Here is a 6,003-nt window from a genome sequence, read left to right on the forward strand (position 1 = left end):
GCTGGTGAACGCAGCAGGCCAGGCAGCATCTCTAGGAAGAGGTACAGTCGACATTTCAGGAGTCCTGACGAAGGGTCTCGGCCTGAAACGTCGACTGTACCTCTTCCTAGAGATGCTGCCTGGCCTGCTGCGTTCACCAGCAACTATGAATACCAGGTCGTGCCTTTTAGGTTCACAAACGTTCCAGCAGTATTTCAAGCATTCATCAGTGACGTGCTCTGGAAGATGCTACACCACTTTGCCTTTGTCTACCTAGACAATAAATTCACTTTGTCCTGTCCACTCAGGAACACATCAAGCATGTCGGGCAGGTTCTATAACAAGTTCTTGAGAATCAACTATTCATCAAGTTCAAGAAGAGTGAATTCCAAGTATCCAGTCTCCTTCCTTGGGTTTGTTACATTTACAAATGAATCCTGACAACACCTAGGCCATGCAGAATTGGCCACAACCCACCTCCGTGAAGCAACTTCAGTGCTTTCTAGGTTTTGCCAACTGTTGTAGGTGGTGCATCTGCAATTATTAGCTCAGAGGCGTTGCTCCTCACCAACTCACCAAGAAATCTACTGCGTTGTTCTGTTGGACCCCAGAGCCAAGGTGGTTTTTGCAGAGTTAAAACAAAATTCATGTCTGCACCTATCTTAGTTTCCCCAGGCCCGGACTTATCTTTCATGGTGGAGGTCAACACATCAGACATGGGAATGGGGACAATCTTGTCCTGATGACCTGCCTCAGACCACAAACTACACCCCTGTGCCTTCTACTCAAGGTGTCTTTCTCCTGTGGAGGCAAACTATGATGGTAGGAATTGTTGGCCATTAAACTGGCAATGGAGTAGTGGAGGCTCTGGCTGGAGGGACCCAAAATTCCTTTTGTAGTATGGACTGACCACAAAAACCTAGCCTACACCAGGATGCGAAGAAGCTGAATTCCAGGCAGGCACATTGGTCCCTATTCCTTAAGAGGTTCAACTTCCTTATTATTTACCACCCAGGATCAAGAAATCCTAATGCCATCTCTCGACAGTTCAAAACATCTAATGGAGAACAGAACCCTTCAACTATAACTCCCAGGTTGAGGGTGGTGGCATCCATCCTGTGGAACATAGACCTGGTAGTGCACCAGACCCAAGAGCATCATGGGGCAGATCCAGGTAATAGTCCTCCCAGATGTATCTTTGTCCCTGAAACAGTTCATTCAGAAGTGCTCAACTGGGACACGCTTCAAACCTGGCTGGGCATCCAGGGGTGGCGTGCACCCTAGAGTTCATCAAGAGATGTTACTGGTAGCCAGGCATGACTAAAGACATCCAGGAATATGTCTTAGTGTGTGATGTGCACAAGAAATAAAGAACCCCGAGCACAGACTCAAGGTTTGCTTCAGCCTTTCCCCATTCCAGATCTCTCTTGGTTCCACATTTCTATGGACATGTCACTGATCTTCTGGCATCTCAGGGTAATACAGTAATCATGGTGGTTGTAGACCACCTCACTTTTTTTAATATATATTATTTATATTTCTTGCATGATTTTAGTCTATTCAATATACATACACTGTAATTGATTTACTTATTTATTAATAATAATAATTATTATTATTATTATTTTCTTCTTATATTATGTATTACATTGAACTGCTGCTGCTGTTAACAAATTTCAGGACACATGCTGGTGATAATAAACCTGATTCTCATTCTGATTCTTCAAGACCTGCTGCTTCATACCTCATCCCAAACTACCATCTGCTTCAGAGACCGCCAAGCTCATGTTACAGAATATCTTCAGGATTCCTGGTTTCCTCCAGGAGGTATCTCCATTTGCCTTTAGGTTTTGGAAGGCTTCTCGTGAGCTCATGGGGGCCTCTGTTGGTCTGTCATCTAGATTCCATTCGCAGACCAATGGGTAAACAGAGAAGGTCAACCACGACCTAGAGAGAACACTCAGACGTCTAGCCTCGGAATCCTACCACCTGCAGTGACAACCTGATCTGGGCAGAGCTTGTGCACACCACAACTCAGCATTTGTCTATCCAGATGTCCCTTTTCAAATGCCAGTTTGGGTATCATCCTCCTCTATTCCCAGAACAAGAAGCGGAAGACCAATTCATGGCAACAACAGACCAAGCCAGCCACTAGAGAAGACAGGAACCAGCACTTCTTCCCAGTTGGCGGGTCTGGCTCTCAACTAGAGATCTCTCCATGTGGTTTGAATTCAGATAATTGGCCCCTTTTAACATTGGTCCATTCAAAATCCTGCAATGCATCAACACAGTTACCTATCGTCTCCAACTCCCGAGCACCATGCTGATTCACCCCACATTCCATGTATCCTTCCTCAGCCCTTGAATACCAACCCCTTGGCTCTGGTTCCCAAACCTCCTCCACCTCCAGAGTTGTTGAGGGATAATCTGCCTACACAGTGCAATGACATTTGGACCCTTGCATTGTTCAAGGTAAAAGGAAGTACCTTGTGGATTGGGAGGGCCCAGAAGAAAGAAGTTGGATTCCTTCATGGGTCATCAAGGACCCTACCTTGATGGAAGGCACTCACCAGCACCTTCTTGATCGCCCGGGCCAACAGGAGCCGGCCGAAGGATTAGGGGTTCTGTCATGGCCCCAACTTGCATCCAAGTTTTGGCACTCCAATTCCCCGGGTATGGTTACCTGCTGCTGTCTCTCTAAGACTCAGACTGCCGGTTATTGCCTGCCATGTTCCTCTTGGAAAGTCTGTGCTTCAATGCCTCATGCTGAGAAGAAAATTGGATCAGCCATGAGGAAATGGTGGAGCAGATGTGTTGGACCAAAAAGCCTAATTCTACTCCTATATCTTAGGGTCTAAATAGATTGCAAGGCCTTAAAAATGTGTGTGTTGTAAGGCCATTCGGATCTTTTCCATCCCCATCAAGGGTAGTGCAAACCTTGTCTCCTTTCCAAATTGTTAAAGTTATTTTGCGACACTTTGGAGAATTTAAGAGAATATTAACAATAGGTTTTCCATTTGAAATTTCAGTCTGACTTACGGAGTTTGAGCAAAGGATAACAATCTATTATGTTCTGTAAGAAAGTTGGCAGTTGAACCGATATGGACACATATATCATGCTGTGTTGTTGGTCAACAGGAAACAAGAGATTTTTCAAATGGATTTAATAGTATAATAGTTAAGTTAATGGAGCAACAGTCAGAATCATTACTTTTAGCAAGAGCTAATTCCAGTAAGAGTAACGGTGTCATTACTGTATTGTTGATATAATCCATCAGTTTCACAAATGTCTTTCACAGTAGAAGTTGCTGGCCAGACTGGCCCATATACAGTATAACAACAGATCTTGCAGTGTTGTTCACTCTTAACTGCTTCCTCGATTCAGTATGAATTAGCAACGGCATTGCCAGCAGTCTGCGAATGAATAAGTAAATAAAGAATAAAGCATCAGTCATCTTTTCATATGATTATAGAGGACAAACTGAGCTATTTAATTATACAAAACAGACAGTGCTAGAGAAATCCAACAGACCAGGCAGCATCTGAGAAGAGCTAAACAAGAATTAATGTTTGGGGCCAGTAATCCTTGCTGTGTTTTCTCTTTTCAGTTCATATTTCTAGGAGCCACATTTTTTGCCTCTTTGCTAACTGATATTATGGTAGCCTTTTGTGCTAGAATAAAAGTATTTTAAAAAGTGTTTTCCTTGATCAAGTGTGTCAAAATGATGCAATAGAATTATGCATCTGTTAGTCTTGTGAGACCATGGATCTGTGCCTGGAAAGTCTTCACTCTCCAGGTCGTAGGCCTGGGCAAGGTTGTATGGAAGACCAGCAGTTGCCCATGCTGCAAGTCTCCCCTCTCCACGACACCAATGTTGTCCAAGAGAAGGGCATTAGGACCCATACAGCTTGGCACCGGCATCGTCGCAGAGCAATGTGTGATTAAGTACCTTGCTCAAGGACACAACATGTTCTGTCGGCTGGGGCTCGAACTCACGACCTTCAGGTAGCTAGTCCAATGCCTTAACCACTTGGCCACGTGCCCACACAGAATTATGCATACATAATGGTTAAAAGGCTTTATAAAACCCGAAGCCCTTTATTAACATTAGCTGGAAATGAAAAAAAAATCTGCAAAGGCTGAAAAACTGTAATTAAAAAATTAAGTACTGGAATACTCATTGGGTCAAGTGGCATCTATGGAAAGAGAAAAAGAGTTAATGTCTCTGTCCCAACACCTGTCAGCAGAACATGCAAGCATTAAATCTTTCCAGAAACAGTGCTCCTCATGTTATCCATAAACTGATGAAATAACATATCTGAGCATTTTCCAACACTCTTTCCCTTCACTCATTTATTTTCCTGAACCACATTAAGCACTAGGGTAGCATTAAATACAGACCCTTTTGCAAAAAGTTCTTGTCAGCAGAACTTCAGCAAAACAATATTTTATTCCAGAATACCAACTGGTATATTTGATTTGTTAAAGTGTTAGGCATTATATTTTCAATGCACACGATCTTGTACTCCACCCTTTTTTATGTACAAATATGAAGGAAGCAAATGTAACAACCAGATTAATTGCAAAGAAGGGGTGAAATTAATCTAACTTAGTAGTGTATAATGGGGTGATTTTGATTGGCCGTCTCTTTTGCACTTGTGGGAAAATGTAGAAGGATCCACACCATTGGTTACCACTGTGCATTTGCTAAGAGCAAAAGCATTTTGGAACACAGCAACTATTAAATTATTGCTCAAGTAATTCGACAAAAGTTTGCATAACACCCCTAAAATATTTACTTAACATTTCCAGTAATAATGTTATGTATGTAATATCCTAAATTCCACCAAGTGTTTTTATTAAAATTTGTACATCTTGGTCTATGCAAATGAAATGCTGCTGAGTAGAATCATGAGACCAAATGAGAGTTGATATAATGATAACACAATAAAGCAAAATTTTAGTACAAAACTTAACACTGTGTCGGTCTGCTGTGAAGTTCTTAAAGCAGTTGCGAATAACATTCAGTTACATATTTGCTCTGCACCTCTTTGACTTAATGGTTAAATAAGACTCTGCTTTGTTTCTGTCCTGCTCCTGATTGAATTGCAGTTAAAATAGTTGATTGTGATGAAATGAGAAACAAAACATGTTACTTGCATTACATTTGTCCTTTTACACCAATTATTTTCATTCAGATTAAAGACCAACACACGAAAATAATATTTGTGAAAACCTCTTTTCCCTGGATTCTAATTGGCCTCATAAGATCATAAAATATAGGAGAAGAATTAGACCAATTTGCCCATTGAGCCTGCTCCAGAATTTCATCATGGCTGATCCATTTTTCCTTTCAGCCCCAATCTCCTGCCTTCTCTCCATCTTGCTTCATGCCCTGACCAATCAAGAATCTATCAGGTTAGTCTCACGAGACCATGGATCTGTGCCTGGAAAGTCTTGCTTCAGCCTCTCCAGGGCGCAGGACTGGGCAAGGTTGTGTGGAAGACCGACAGTTGCCCAAGCAGCAAGTCTCCCCTCTCCACGCCACCGGTGTTGTCCAGGGGAAGGCAGGGGCCAATACAGCTTGGCACCAGTGACGTCGCGGTAGTTGCCAGAACGAGGTTGAAAGCAATGTCGGACTGCCTTAGGGACTCCAGCTCTGGATTCGTCCTTAGGGTTTACTCCGGAAGCCTTTCCCATAAGTGGGTATGGCCGCAAGGCAGCGGAGGTTTGAAGTCAGAGTTTTCCCTGTTTTAGATAGACTGCCTTCCCAGGCTGACGAGCTCCAACTACCGGAAGCACTGGTTTTAAGGCACCAGAACCCACTTTTGCCCCTTCTCCTGTCAGTAGAAACAATTCCACCGGGCTTAGAGGCTAAACCACACGAAAAGGCCAGGAGTTGGACATGGTTGTCAGAGGCTATTTGAGGCGCATGTTGTGAGGAGCACTTTTAGGTAGTGGGAGCTTGTCCCCACTGCGATTCCTCGGCTTGACAACCTTGGAACCAGAATCTATCAACCTCT

The 6,003-nt window shown here is 43.2% G+C and overlaps 1 pseudogene; it reads right to left on the reverse strand.

Annotated features, from left to right (window-relative positions):
* Positions 1 to 2,800: 2,800 nt before the first annotated feature.
* LOC140201046 (U6atac minor spliceosomal RNA) lies at positions 2,801 to 2,938 on the reverse strand (annotated as a pseudogene).
* Positions 2,939 to 6,003: the final 3,065 nt, after the last annotated feature.

Source organism: Mobula birostris, chromosome 7, assembly GCF_030028105.1.
Source record: "Mobula birostris isolate sMobBir1 chromosome 7, sMobBir1.hap1, whole genome shotgun sequence".
NCBI lineage: Eukaryota > Metazoa > Chordata > Chondrichthyes > Myliobatiformes > Myliobatidae > Mobula > Mobula birostris.